Below are 15,569 nucleotides of genomic sequence, written 5' to 3'. Positions count from 1 at the left end.
ATCCTAAGTTAACCCAGGTTGTGAGCTCTTAAAGCAGTACCTCTTTAAAACATTAACAGGCAATCCTTAGACCATCTAAAAGCAAACTACAAAACAAAACTAACTAGGATAAAAACATATTTAGTTTATGTAATAGCTACCTTGAATTTTGGCAGAGTTATACATTATAATCCCCTGTTTGAGGTCCTGGCAATCGTGACAAAAACCAGCTTTTGAACACAACCTTAAATGCACTGAAATCTGGTCTATTTCTTTCATAGTCACTTTTACATGTAGTGAGATGGGACAGAGAGTTTTATCTCAAGTAAGGCAGGGCTCTTTATAAATCTTAAATACTATAGTTCTGAAGCTGATCTTTGCTTTTAGACATCATTTTACAAAGCCTACATAAACTGTTGCTCAAGTTTACATGGACATTAGCTACCACAACATAATATCACACCTAAAACATGAATTAAGGGAAGGCTGAAAGCTTTTAACCTCTTGTAGGAAAGTAGCAAAGTACTTCTGTGTTTTACAATAAAACCTTTACCCAGATTAGGCTCTCATTGACTTAAAAATACATTTAAATTATATCTCAGTGTAGAAAGTAACATAGAACTTTACATATCTTACTGATAACAAGTCCAGTTATAGAACACAAATGATAAATAAATTTCCAACATGTTTTTTTTCTTTGAGCCTAAAATTACCATACAACTTTAGGACACCAGCTTGTAAAACTTCTACCCTACAGACCTGTACACCTGGAAGACACGAACACACCAGTAACATCACAATTACACTGATGATCCCACGCCAATCAAGTTTGGCTTCCAAAGAAATGACTAAGGGGGAGATGGCAGGGCTTGGATAAATGGCAGGCAACCTGTCTATTGGCAAGTTTTTTTCAGATATCATCACCAGCACCTAAAGAAGATCAGAGCAAATAAAAACAGAATGAAGATAAAAATTAGAGCAAAGATCAATTTCTGGCAGAAGTTCCATGTTGGGGGGCTGACAGAAAAGAGACCAAGGACCATAAGGAAGCTTAAAAGGACATAAAGACTCATGAATCCAGGATGGCAGATTAAGAGGTTCTCTGAACTTGTTGTTTCCCGCTGTCCCATGTCTGCCGCATTCCATCGTGCCTGGTAGTGAGCTTCAGCACTGAGTGAATTGTTCTCTTGAAGATGCTGGGGGTCCATCAGTCGTCAGAGACTGGTAGTGTCTAAGCAGAAGCTGGTTGGAAGTTTAATTTGAGACTTTCTGCAATCGGATTTGAAGGAACTTTATTATTCAGAGCAAGAGAGCACAAGAAAGTATTGAAAAACAGTTGTTGTTTAACCATAGTTGTGTAACTTACTCAAAAACTTATACACATAACCAATTTACATAAACCTCCTTTATCCCTTACTTAAACCCTCTTGATTACTTAGTCACATAGACTCTCCTATCTAGATACAATTTTTTTTATTAGATCCATACCTAGAACCTTTTAGTTTTTCCTTTTTATCTATTAACCTCCTTTTGTTCACATTTTGAAACAATACTTGCCAACCTTTGAATTTAAGCAGAGTTAACATTTTATTAGGGCCTTTTTTTGAACACCTAGAGAAACTTATAAGTTTAATTTTAAGGACATCTTTACTTTTACCTGTTTACCCAATCTAAATTGAACCATTTGAATCACGTGAATTAAAGATATTTGGATCTATTTTTAATATTTTTTATGAGCGCTCCTCATCTGTCAATTGTCATATCACTGCAGGATATATGGACATACACACATACATACCGACATACAACACATAACAAGAGTGTGCACACATAACAATGATAAAGGCCTCGTAGCTTTTCGCAGATGAAATCTCCATTGCAAGGTTTTTGTTTGTTTGTTTTTTTAAAAAACTCCACTGATCAGAAAAACATTAACCTAGGTCCTCAGGATCAGAATTACGAGCTCAAAAAAATGCAGAATCTAAGAAAAAACAAGAGTCCTAAAAAAAAGATGACTGGCCAGTAGTTAGTAAATACCATACAATTTACTTCTTGGTTTGGTCTAGTTTGAGTTCAGGTAAAAAGACACTTTTACTCTCTTTTTTTTTTTTTTTTCTTGGGCCTGAGCTCCAAGCTGCTTCTGTTTGCATACCGGCTTAAGCCCTGGCTAAGATCTGGAAGGAGCAGGGAAAAACTGCTATTTTGAGCAGACACTTTAGGCCTAAGGCATTTTAACCTTAAGTTATAATTACAAATTTAAGAAGCAATTTCTAAAATTTCATATCTTTTTACACTAGAAAAACTTGTTCACATAAAACTAGAAATAGGATCTCTACCATCAGAAGAAATTTCTTTAGGACCTCTAAGCCACTTTGCTTTTTCTGAAGTTTTTAAAGTAGCATTAAGTTACATTAAATTTGCCCACACACTACCATGTATATCTAAAATTAAGCTTTGAAAATTTCTAAGACTGTTGGTATTTAATTATCTAATGTTATTGTAATAAGCCAGACCAACGTTTTAATTTAACACTTTTTCCTAAATCTTACACACTGAGAGAAACAAATACCAAATCATAATTTACTATTCTTGCTCAAATCAATGCACTGTATATCTAATGAAATCTCCTTAGGCTACCCAGTTCAAAAATTGAAACCCTTTAATTTTTTTTTATCCCAAGTATTTAAGTTTTTTTAGCATGAACTTTCTGAAATCAAACTAAACAATTCGCTTAAACCCAACTTTTAACGGCAAGATAGTGCAATGCCTTAGAAACCCATTTAGATACCAGATTGTTACAATAAAAAATTAATTTTTTAGACACACATTTAACCTAGATTATCCCTAAGAAACAATCAGACAACCAGATAAGAAAATACCTCTCCAGGTTTTGAACTTTCATTTAATTATGACTCCCATCAGTAGCACCATAGACTTCCCCATAAGTGGACCAGATGTTTTCATGTAGGGGCAACTATAGGTGTAAAATTAAGGGTCTCAGTGTGGCTGGCTTTACTGCATTCAGTGTCCCTTCTTTTTAAGTAAACAGAGGTGGCTTAATCTTTAAGATGTAGATAAGGATTGAGGACACTCCCCAGAGCTAAATGGCTCTGGCAGCTGCTGGGAGTCCCTTAATCTTATCTCTCACCTGTAGATCAGCTCCTCCAGTTTGGTTTGACCTTAGGCACTAGGCAATTTTTTTTCCTAACTTTTTAGTAACCAGCTCCCAAAAAGCTCATCCTCTGCTTGCAGTTGTTTCGAGTGCTAGGCTTCCCCAAGAAAGCAGAGTGGAGACTCCTTAAAAGTTTCCTCGGGAGTGTTAAAATTTGTGACTGAAAATTTGGTTCCCATCTCTAAAGCCAATTAACATCAATTTAATAATGAGGACAGGGCTTTGAGAAAAGTCAAAGCGAGATGTCAAAGTTGTTAAATCCCCAGCAGGCATCTCTATTTGCACTCAAGCCGGTTATGGGAGGGAAAGGAAACATTGTTTCCCTAGCCTCAGTATTTAGCCTTAGACAGAATTTATCACCCGCCTTGGGCTGCATTTCCAAGCAGCCCGACTCCAGGAAGACCCGTTCGCTTCTTTGGCCCGTGATCACTGCGGCCGGGGAGGGCTGTAACACTCGGGGGGGATTTGGGGACCTGGTCCCTTTTACCCCCACGAGGGAGAGGGCCGGTGCCCCAGCGCCGCTTTTTTTTTTTTTTTGCTTGCCGGGCGGACAGGGGTGGGGCAGTCCCTTGCCGACTCCGTCTCGGACCCCTCCCACCCCGCTGTGGTTGCAGCCGGTTGCCGGCAGAGGAGCGGGAGAAGGGGCGGTCCCCCGCCCGACCTCACCCCTGATTCCGTCCACCCGTCTGCCCCGCCCGCCGGAGCACCCCCCCTTCCCGGGAGACGGCCAGGGGGTGGAGAGGACAGGCGGGTGGAGGGGCTGGAACAGGGACAGGACAGATCTGCCATACCGCCTGGTGGAATCCTCCCAACTGACTGCACGGACCCCACCCATGCAGGAAGAGATTCCCAGAGGTCCTGAAAGGTTAGAAGCCATGATCTAAGTGGCCATGCGGCCGGCTGAAAGACAATATCTCTGACTTTGCAGATTAGAGAGAGAGAGATGAAGGGACTCTCTTGGGGGCCATTCAACTCTGAGGGTGGGCCACTCTGAAGCGCAGAGAGACAACACAAACGTGACGCAAACACGGACACACACACAGTAAACGTTTAACACAAGTCCAGAAGCAAAGATTAAAGACAGGCAGTAAACTCAACCTGAGAGAAAACAAAAGAATTGCCGGCAAAACCAGACGGGTTGGCAGCACCGATGGGGGTGTTTTCACCCCCCCCAGACGAGGGACCTCTGTCCCTCTGAGGATCGTGGCCCGTGACTCCAAAGACACGTCCGTCACAGCCAGCCACAGCCAGGGAAAACTCACGTTTTCCACTGGGAACCACACGCTACCAACCCAAAACCAGAAAGGCTCTGAGACCTCACGGTCCCTGGAAGCTCACGCTCACCATTGAGCCAGAAACCGAACCCGAATGCCCCCTGAGAACTCACGTCCTCCACTGGGCCAGACACCAAACCGAGCGATCGCAAAAGAAAGACAAGAAGGAGAAAGGGAGAGAGAGACAGAAAGAAAGGCGCCTTACTTACCCCCGAAGCAGTCCGTTGTTAGGGTCTCCCTGTCTGGCGATGCGCCTTTCCCGGCCAACGCACCAAATGTTGGGGTGCAGCGGAGCGACGGAGGGGAGAAACCACACAAGAGACTCACTTCATGCAATCGCAGGGGGGAAGTTTATTGAGGATCCTGTTCCAATGCGCTGGGACTCTGTGCCCACTCAAGAAGGGAGAGCAGCTCAGAGCCCCAGAGCGGAGGTCAGGTGGAGCTTAAGTACACTTTTTGGAGAGGGTGGGGGGCTTTGCATACATCAGAACAAATCATCATAAGGCACGGGAAAATTGAACAACAATTCTGAAACATGATTAGTACATACATTGGCGGGAACAATTTAGGCAGAGATGATTGGCCATTTCTAAGTGGGGTACACATTTAAACTGATTGGTTCTGGGGCCTAGATGCGTACATGCCATGCTACCTAGAGCCCTTGGCTATTAAACAACCAGGGAATCAATGGAGACATTTACTAGGCAGTTCCCTCATTGTTCTAACAACTTTACAGGGATTACAAGTTCCGGGGATAGCAGAGGAATTGTAACAATAGACTTGTATGATTGTAACAATTGTCTTTTACTTTTTAACCCAATCCCTGCACTTTGGAAACTTTAGGATGCCTGGTCTTTTACACTTTAACTCAGGCTCTGCGGCTTAGAATCAGCTTGGAAATTTTACCTTTACACTCTCCAAGTTTGGAGAATACACTGAATCCTTATGTCAATTTGGGGTGTACTGTTTTCTTTTACTTTTTGGGAAATTTAAAAAATATATTTATAAAAATGTATTTGACTTTCACAAAACAATTATAGAATTGACAAAGATTTAACAAAATTCACGCCCAATTGAAGTTTATTACAATAATCTTCCCTAGGCGTGTTAGGCTCAAATTCAGGACCCTCAAAAGACCACCAGAGACCAAGGTCCATGTAAGCAGCAAAGAGGTGTTTATTGGGAGCTAATTCGGTCCTTCGTGTGCATCCAGCAACTGGTGATGCTGAGAGGCCCCTAGCCCAGTGTTTGCAGCAGTTTTATACACTATTTGGGGAAGGCAGGGACTTCACATACATCATAAAATCTCTTGGCAAATCATCACACACCGCAGGAAAATCATAAAACAACCCTAAAACATGATTAGCACATTCAATGGTGGGAACAAGTTGGGTAGCGGTGATTGATTAGTACAGAGGGGAATTCATTTGAACTGGTTGGTTTAGGCCATGAGGGTTGTAGGTGCTGAACTACATGGTTTTCCAACATGTTATCAACCACCATAAACTATAGGGAGGGTCATCTGGCATCCCAGGTATTTTCCCTGTCTCATGCTGATTGGTGGCTGCTAGGGGGTTGCTATGGGTCCCCACCTAGAGAAACTCAGAGACACCTGGCACAGCGGATATCTCCTGTTATTTGCAGACAAACAACTCAGCAGGGTGCATTTATGCCTAGGAGTGCTCTGTGGGTGTTTTCAAGGACAAGGGTCATGCCCCTTTTTTGAACAGGCTTTGCTCTGAGGTACAGGCTGGTTTTTCAGACTCAATGGCATTTTTGTCACAAAGGTTGGAGGATCTCTGATCTCTGTGCCCTTCAACAGATGAATGGATAAAGAAATTTTGGTATATATACAGAATGGAATACTATGCAGCCTAAAAGAAGAACGAGATGATGGCATTTACCAGCAAATAGATGGAAATGGAGAATATTATGCTACGGGAAATAAGCCAGTCCCAAGAAATCAGAGGCCAGATGTCTTCTCAGATATGCAGATCTAACTCACAATAAGGGTGAGGTTCTTGGGAAGAATAGAGGAACTTTGGATTAAACAGAGGGAAGTTAAAAAAGGAGAGGGGCTATGGGGGTAGATTGAAAGTAAAATAAATAAGATGTCATAACCTTTTGTACATACATGACTTCATGACCTGTGTAACTCTACATCATGTGAAACCAGAAGAGTGAGGAGGTATAATCCCCCTATGTAGCATGTGACCAAATGCATTCCGCTGTCCTGTGTAACTAATTAGAATCCATAAAAAATCTTTTCAAAAGTTCATTGTACATTTTTGTATAAAAACAGTATCTAGTACTTGGGAAATAATTCCCAAGTATTTAAATGAAATCATGAAGATTCATAGAAGGTCTTTGAGCAAGCAGAAAGCAGCTAAGATTATAATGGGAGTCTTGAATCAATCATCACTCAGAGCAAATTTAATGTAGAAAACAATAATAACAGAAAGAAAAGAATTCAGAATCCAAGTAGGAAATAGGAGTCACATCCTGAATGTGAACTTGGACTCTGAGTTCAGCTGTCCGTCAAAGCACCGCATCTCTCTGCCCAGCCACAGGGTGCATTTGTGAATGGGCTGCAAACTCTTCTTATTTTCTGTGTTTCCTGCCCCAGTATTTCTGCTGAATGCTGTGACTAAACATTTGACCACTTGTCCTCAAATTCCACTTCAGATCTACTTCTAAAGAAAACGTTTCTACTCCCAAATGAAGAATGATATAAACATTTCAATGGCTTAAATATGTTTAATTACCCCAACCCTCAAATCTCACTGCCTTGCTAACCCGTGTTTAATGAACAAGTCACTTTCTGGGTTTTTTTAAACTTCATGACTCTTTTTCAAGCACATGTACCTCTTCCTTGCTCATCTTCATCCTCACATTGTAGGAAACTCCGTGGAGACTTGGGACAGTCTCCCTTCACCTGTGGGCTGAGGCCAATGATTTGCTTTTATTCTTGAGGGTGTCTCTGGGACCTGGACCAAGAAGGCCTCATTCGTAACACAAAACAGCCCTGGGTCCAGGTTGAGTAGTGAGGATCAGCAAGATATTGAAATGTTTTCAAGACATGTGGAGGGGCAATATGGTGCACAGAGAAACAAACATACTCAATGAGATTGTCTCAGTATTACTCTGTTGCTATTTTTTTATTTTTTTAAATTTTTTAGGTGTAGTTGGACACAATACCTTTATTTATTTTCTATTTATTTTTATGTGGTGCAGATGGAGTGCAGGTTGCAAGTTCTGAGCAGCCTTTAAAAGGAATCTGCTGCCCTTAGGAGGGCCTTTATTTTTATATCATTTTTGTAGATATCTTCCCAGGTAGTTAATAGTCTCAAAGCCCCAAACTTATTTGATGTCCATACTTTTTTCAAGAGTTGCAATCTTTTCTGACATATTGATTATCTAAGATATATTGAGGACATGGTTTAGAATATTTCCTGGGCAGCCAGGGACAGCTCCCTGAAGAACCTATAACTGTCTCTGCAAGGAACAGACCCAAGCCTGAGCATGGGAGAAACATTTCTTACATGATATGAAGTCTCAGGGTAAAATGGAGTATGTTTGGTCATTGCCCATATAACCTGGCCCATAACACTATACTACTCGACTACATGTCTCCTGGTCTATTATTAACTTTTAACTTTAAATCATATGTATAATTACTTCATTAACCTTTAACTTTAAAGCACACCTATAATCATTAGTAAGCTTTCTTACTTTTAATCTAAAGTCCCAGTAAAACACACTTCAAATAGTGAAACACACTTAAAATAGTTAAAGCCTATTATTCCGAAGTGACTCTAAAATATATCTATATTAATTTTACATTATTCTATTTTTAATTTCCAAAGTAATTTCCTTTTTTTATATATATATGACCTATTTAACTGTTTTCTTAAAGTTTCCTTGATCCTTGGTCAAAGCCCACCAAATCTCATGTCTTTATAATCTTCTAACTAAAGGGCAGGTTCTGCACCTCAACCCATTTGCCATTAATATTAACTATGTGTTTTCCACTTTCATCATGAATTTCTGTGTGAGGCAGAGGAGGGGTGTTAATGCGGGGAATGTATTTTTATTAACCTCTTGTCCTCAAGGGGAATACTATAATCTTCCTTTAATTAAGCCAGTTATATAGGGTGGTCCTTGTTGGCACAGCGATTGTTTTTTTTTTTTTTTTTGTAACTAGTCTATTGTAGAGGTTGTGGCTTTGGAAGGCAGGGGACATTAGTGTACATTGTTAACCCTGGGATAAACATTTCTTGTGGATTAGGCTTTTCTCGGGAACTTTGATTGGTCATCTTTCCCCTGTGAGTTTCTTAAGGAATAACACTATTGTTTGTATCCTGAGAGTGATTGAAACACACCTTGGGGCCTGTCTCAATTGTATTCTTGGTCTCATTCTGGGAATTTTCCTGCATTCTCAGGGAACACGTACTTTTATTATTGATTGATGGATGCCCTGTTCTCCATATCAGGAGGATCATAAACCAAACACTTAACATTCCCCATGGTTTCGGTTTCCAGATGGTGTGGCCCTGCCACAGCATCCTCCACACTGTGACCCTGTCAGACAGCGGATGATAGGAACCCCTTCACCAACTCCTGATTGTGAAAAACCCCAGGAAAAAAAAAGATAAATTTAATAATAATATATAAAAAAAGAACTGGGAAGTAGCTTCAGCAGAACCCAACATGTCTGCCCTGTACTGAACAGGTGATTGAGAGCTGCCTAGGCCAGGAAGCCCTTCACCCCAGTCTTGAAGACTGGCAGCTGCACTAACTTCACTTAAGCATTAACAGCTTGGTAGGGCCAGGGATGCTCCTGAGCTGGTCAAAAGCTGGGAAGGAGATGAGCTGAAGAGGGAAGGACAGGATGGAGCAGCCAAGAACACATTAATCAAAAACCTTGTAGCTCCCAGTAGGGAGGGGCAATTCCTGGGACAAGCTATTTTAGCAGATTGGCTCAAGGGCAGGTTCCGGATAAGGGTGGAGGAAGGGCACTGAAGGAATTGACATGTCAATCCCTCAGGGAACAGTCTCCAATTTGCCAGACTTGTCAAAATTAGCCTCGCCCCTTTTCCCTGTCTAGACTGACTGGTTTAATTCTGGCTTCACCCCAGGCCCTGCGTGCACAAAGGAGCAGAGTCCAGCACCCTAGAGATTCCAAATGCAGAACCTGGTGGAGCTGAATTCCCACCAATTCTATGAGGGGGGTGGGGCTGTCCCAAGACCCTTGGAAGGAATAAAAAAAAAAGGGGGGGGTGTTCCCTAAGCTGCCCTGGCTGCCTTGGGAGTCATCCTGCTTGTGCCCCATCCAGAATAAGCAGCTCCAGAAGTCCCAGCTTCACCAGGAGGTGGGGACCCTGGAGAACCTGTTTCCAGGCGCCACTCCCCAGGCCCAGAGTTGGGAGGTTAATTGGAGAAAGTGAGCCACCGGGGTCCAGGAGCGTGCCCAGCAGCCCGGTGGGCGGAGACGTCAGCCCAGGCAGGATTGCTCCCAGATCTGGGGTCAAGGTCCTTCCTGGGTGCCAGGGCACAGCCATGGGATCCACGCAGAGGTGCGCTCTCAGGCCCAGGGGACGTGCCTAGGCCACCGCCAGGTACTCAGGACCCCGGGACTGAGCCACTCAGGCCTGGGGAGGGAAAGAGCTCGAGACCCTGGGAAGGAAGCCGAGGTGCGAATCACCAAAACCCAGCCCCAGGTGCATTCTCTGCGCGGCCCAGAGAGCTGCGCTGGGGTGGGGCGCAGAAGGAGGTGGGGGGCGGAGCAGGAGGGGGGCGAAGGCCCAGCAGGAAGCGGGGCCCGGGTTGAGCCCCGGGGCCCGGGTTGAGCCGGGGAAACTGCACCTGAGACTAAGGCGGGGCTGCTCCCGGGTCGTGCTGAGACCCTTGGGCCTCGGAACCCCTCCAAGACCCGCTCCCTGCCCCTTCATGGCCTGTGTCCCCCACACCAGGTCGGCACAGATGCGCTGCAGTGTACCCCCACTAAGACCCGCTCTGCCCCCTCCCATTCGGAGCCGGGACCCCTCCCCAGGGCCAAGTCCCACAGTCTCTATAAGGCATGTCCCCTGCCCCATCCTGACATGGCTGTGACACCTTCCACATACACATGTTTTAAGATACGCAGCCCGATGCCCGTGTCTCCCCAATAAATTCGTAGTCTTCTGTGTCCTGTCCTGGTCCCCACCTCCCAGCCATGGCCTGTCACTCTAAGACAAAATCCTGTCCCTCCCCCAACACGGTCTTGACCCTGGCTGAGACTCCTGTCTAGTCCCCTCCCCAGATGGCTGTCTCGCACTATCACTCCCCGAATACCACCTGGTCCCGACTTGGGGATCGGCTTGAGTCCCGCCCCGCACACTTAGCGCCCCCTCGCGGATGCTGCTGGGGAGTCCCCAGGAACAGTCTAAGCCACTGCTGTCCCACTCCAGGGCCTCTCTCCCCTCCCCCGAGCACTGAGGTGCCTCCAACACTACGGCCGCCACTGGACCCCTGCGCCGCCCCTTCCCCTCCTAAGTCACTCCCCACTTTGCTCCTGGGACCAAGTGTCCACCCTGAGGCAGCTCCGCGGTGCCCAACACTAAGGCCCGCCCCCAGCATGTCCAGTCTCCCCATCCTAGGGCACACCCCTGCGCCACCCCACCTTAAGGCCTAGTCTCTCCCTAGACAGGCCCTGGTGGGCTCCTGGGCACGTCCCCTCCCAGCCTCAGCTATGTGTTTGTTGCCCGCTCAAACTGAGGCACACCCCTTGCTCCACCCCCAGCACATCCCCCTCTAGGACACGCCCCTTGCTCCGACCCCTTCAGTCCATTGGGCACTTTAGAACACGCCCTTGCACCGCCCTCCACCATGTGTCCCGCTAGGGAGGCCCCATCCAGCTCCTGGGCGCGTCCCCCTCGCAGCCCCAGCTCCGGGGTGCCCAACACTCAGGCCTGTCCCTGGCCCACCCCTAGCACGCCCACACCCCCACTCTAGGACACGCCCCGCCCTGCTCATGGCCCCCAAGTCCCCCATCCCGCCCCAGCGCAGCTGTGCAGGGCCTTATGACCCTCTCCCACCGCCCGCTAAAAACCACAGGATGCGGACCCTTGACTTTCCCTCATCCCCGCCCCCACCACAGCTGTCCCGCCCCCCCCAGCGCTAGAACACGCCAGTCCCGCTCTGGGTCTTCCAGTCTGCCCACTGCACCCTCGCGCGCCCCGATCCTCCAGCAGTGGGACCGGCCTCCAGTCCCCCAGCCCCAGGGTGCACAAGATCTATTGCAGCCCCCACCCCTTTCCTTCGGCTACCCTCCCTCCACATTGTGACGTCACAGTGACTTCGCCCACCTGTTCTCCCGGGTTGCCCCACCCCCAGCGCGTCCTGGATAGCTGAGTCCCTCTAGGTCCTGGGGCAGGTGGAGCCCAGGACCCATCAGTGAAGCTCCTAGTAGTCACTGGCGCGGTGGGGTGCCTGGCCCCCTGTTCAGAGGCTCAGGGACTCTCTTCTCTGCCGGCTGCACTGCGTCTCTGGGGTTGCTTTGAATCCCCCATGTGTGGTTTAAAATCCTAGTGTCCCTGTGAGTCTGGTCCTGCTAGTGCCCTGCCTAGATTATAAATTATACGTTATGACAGGCATCTACATATACTGGAAAAGTACAGTCTATATAGGGTTAGGTACTAGCTGAACTTTCAACATCCTCTGAGATTTTTGGAATGTGTCCCCAGAGGATAAAGAGGGGACCTCTGCTGTTTGCATGGGGTTAAAGTGGAGGAAACTTTCTTATTAGGAGGGCTCAGTGTCTGATTGCTTGCTGAAAATCTCCAGTTTGGGTGCAGGGGGGAAAATGGGCCTCTCTCAGCTTTGGTCTTGATTGGCCATTAGCAGTAGAGACTCCACTCTGGTTTTCTTGGGCTGCTGCAAAACCAGAGGCTTCCCACAAGTGGATAATTTTTTGGGGGCTTAGTTGGCATCATAGGAGTTCGGTTCAATCCCTCACCAGACCCCTGACATCTACATATGGATGGTGTAAACTTTGCATGCCAAATCCTGTACATTTATTTCTTCTGCAGGGACTCACCCTGCTTCTCCTCCTTGTATTTTGGCTTCTGCAGACCTGTGAGCAGAAATCACCGAACGCCTCCAAGCCAAACATCCTGCAGATGCTCTGGGCATCGGGGATGTTGGTTGCTATGAGAACCTTACACTGAAGTAGAGTGCGGTTTTGGTGTTGGGGTGCTGCCTTGTGTGCAGTTTCGTGGAATAATTCACTTAAAATCGACCAGTGCAAATGAAATTTCTTAGTGCTGCAGAACTCAGCACCAAAAATGATTATTTTCCAACAGTAGAAATAGGGTCTTAGCCCTCTCAAACGACTTGAGGAGGGTTTTTTCTGGGGCTGCTGTAATAAATAACCAAAAACAAAGAGACTTAAATGTAATCCAGGCACCACCACCCCTCCCCCAGCCCTGGAGGGCGGAGGCTGAGACCAGAGTCCCAGGCTGAGCTCCATCCATGGACTCTAGGGAGGCTCCTCCTGCCTCTCCAGCTCCTGGGGCTCCAGGTGGTCCCGGGCAGAACAATATAGTGGGCCCTCAAAAGCTTAAGATTGAATCACAATATAACCCAGCAATGCCACCGCTAGGTTCAGACCCAAAGGATTTGAAAGCAGTGAGTCCAAAAGATACTCGCATATCCTGTGTTCACAGAAACCCTGATCCCCAATAGGACTGGAGACTAGGGCAAAACGCATGTCTTAGTGGGGTGTGGGGGAGCCAGAGCCAAAATGGTGGCCAGGAGAAGGTCTGAATGGAGATCTTTGGAGGCTAGAGAATCTTAGAGAGTGTGGGGTATTTTCTTATTTTGGCTAAACTGGGTAGAGGGTTACATACAGGCTTGTATAATTGTACTCAGTTCTGAGTCCTTTATTCTCAGGGTTAGCAAATCACTAGAATTTTACCCCAAATCCATCAGCCTGAGTCTTAGGTATCCATTTATGAACGAGCCATTCCTCCACCCACCCATCTGTCCATGTTTTCATCCAGGCATCATGCATTTGTCTATCTGCCCATCCGGTGGATGGATAGATGGATGGGTGGGTGGATAAATGGATGGATAGATGGGTGGATGGTGGGTGGGTGGGTGGATGGATAGATGGGTAGATGAATAGATGATTTCCTGGATGGATGGATGGATGGATAGATGGTTGCCTGGGTGGATGGATGGATGTATGGGTGGATGGGTGGATGGATAGATGGTTGCCTGGATGGATGGATGGATAGATGGGTGGATGGTGGGTGGGTGGGTGGATGGATAGATGGATAGATTGGTGGATGGGTTGATGGTGGGAGGGTGGGTGGATGGATAGATGGGTGGATGGGTGGATAGTGGGTGGGTGGGTGGATTATAGATGGATAGATGGGTGGATGGGTGGATAGGTGGGTGGGTGGGAGGATGGATAGATGGATAGATGGGTGGATGGGTGGATAGGTGGGTGGGAGGATGGATGGATAGATAGTTGGATGAGTGGATGGATGGATGGATGAGTGGGTGGATGGGTGGGAAGATGGGTGGTTGGATAGGCAAATTGGTAGATGGGTGGATGGGTGAATGGATGGACGGGTGGGTGGATGGATGGGTGGGTGGATGGATGGGTGGGTGGATGGATGGGTGGGCGGATTGATGGGTGGGTGGGTGGATGGACAGGCAGATGGGCGTGTGGATGGGCAAATGGATGAATGGATGAATGGATGGATGTATGGATGGATGGTGGAATGGTGGATGAATGGGTGGGTTGGTGAATAGATGGATGGATGGAAGGACTGACAAGGTTCTTTAGCCTTGGTCCTACTGGTACACTGGCCCAGATCACTCTGTGTGATGGGCCCATCCTGTGCATTTTAGGATGTTGACCAACATTTCTGGTGTTCACCTGCTGCTCACCAATAGCACCACATCTCAGTTGTCCTCAGGGGAGCAAAACTTTTCTTATGGGAGGTCACTGAGTGGTCAGCTTTAGGCGCATGAAGAACAAGGTCTGAGCTTTTATAGCTTAGCTCCCACCAGATGCAGCCTTCTCCAAGGGAGAAGGGAAGAGACTAGCACCTGTCATCTGACAGTCCATGGGGAATTCCTTGAGCTCTAGGGGCTGGGTCACTGCCTTTGGAATTCGTATCTACAGTGTGATTCTCAATCTATTTTTGCACGTCTGACTGCAAAAGCTCTTAGGTGAAGTGTTTTATCTTCTCTTTGAATTTTGCACCTGAGAAACCTGGTAGGAAACTCAGGGTGCACCCTTCGTGGATGCTGATGGGATATTTAAAGCATACAAGCTCCCTGGGTTGCATGCCCCCCCAAAAAAAAATAAGAAAAAGCCAAAAACTTTGCCTTTGTGTGTGACATCGGTCATCTCTTCCTTCAAATGTAATTTTGTTGGGGTCCATCTTCCTCTAAGAAGCCCTGCGATGTAACCACAGAGTTATTGTGACAGGGGGTTCCCCATAACTCACCCTAAGAGGAGAATGTCACCACGCAGATGTGCATTTTGTACCCTGAACCCACCTAAGGTCCTGGCTGAGCCCAGACTGCCTGGGCTCAGAACCCACGTCATTCCCCAGCTGGACAAAAGTGTCTCTCGCAGCCCGTGTTCATAATCACTGTGCAACATCTGTCATTCATGACCTCCAGAAATTGAAATGGGCAAGGTGTCTCTGTGCCAGCCCCCCAGGCCAAAGCCAAAATTCAAAATCTGGGGTGCCTTTTGTAGCTTTGGCAACAGCTGAGGTGGGGGGAGGGCTGTAGGAGGAACCACCCCGGGTGAGCCTCATCTGTCCTTTTCAAACTCAGAGAACTGGGTGCACTAAGACAGGTGCCACACAGCCTTGGGAAGTTCCATGGAGGCCTCGTCTGAGGCCGAGAGCATTCCCAACGCTTTCCCAAGTGACATTCATCTGATTTTCTCAGGACCCCCAATATCAACCGGCTGGTGGAGGAGGGCATGAGACTCACCCAGCACCTGGCGGTCCCCCGCTCTTTACCCCTAGCAGAGCCACTCCGATCAGGTGGGTGTCGCAGGGACACTGGACAGCAGCTCCAGGCTGCAGCCTGGACCCCATCACCACTCTAGCTGGGTAGTGATTCCGCAGATA

The sequence above is a fragment of the Ictidomys tridecemlineatus genome, chromosome 16 (assembly GCF_052094955.1).
Source record: "Ictidomys tridecemlineatus isolate mIctTri1 chromosome 16, mIctTri1.hap1, whole genome shotgun sequence".
Lineage (NCBI taxonomy): Eukaryota > Metazoa > Chordata > Mammalia > Rodentia > Sciuridae > Ictidomys > Ictidomys tridecemlineatus.
This window is presented reverse-complemented; position numbering follows the sequence as displayed.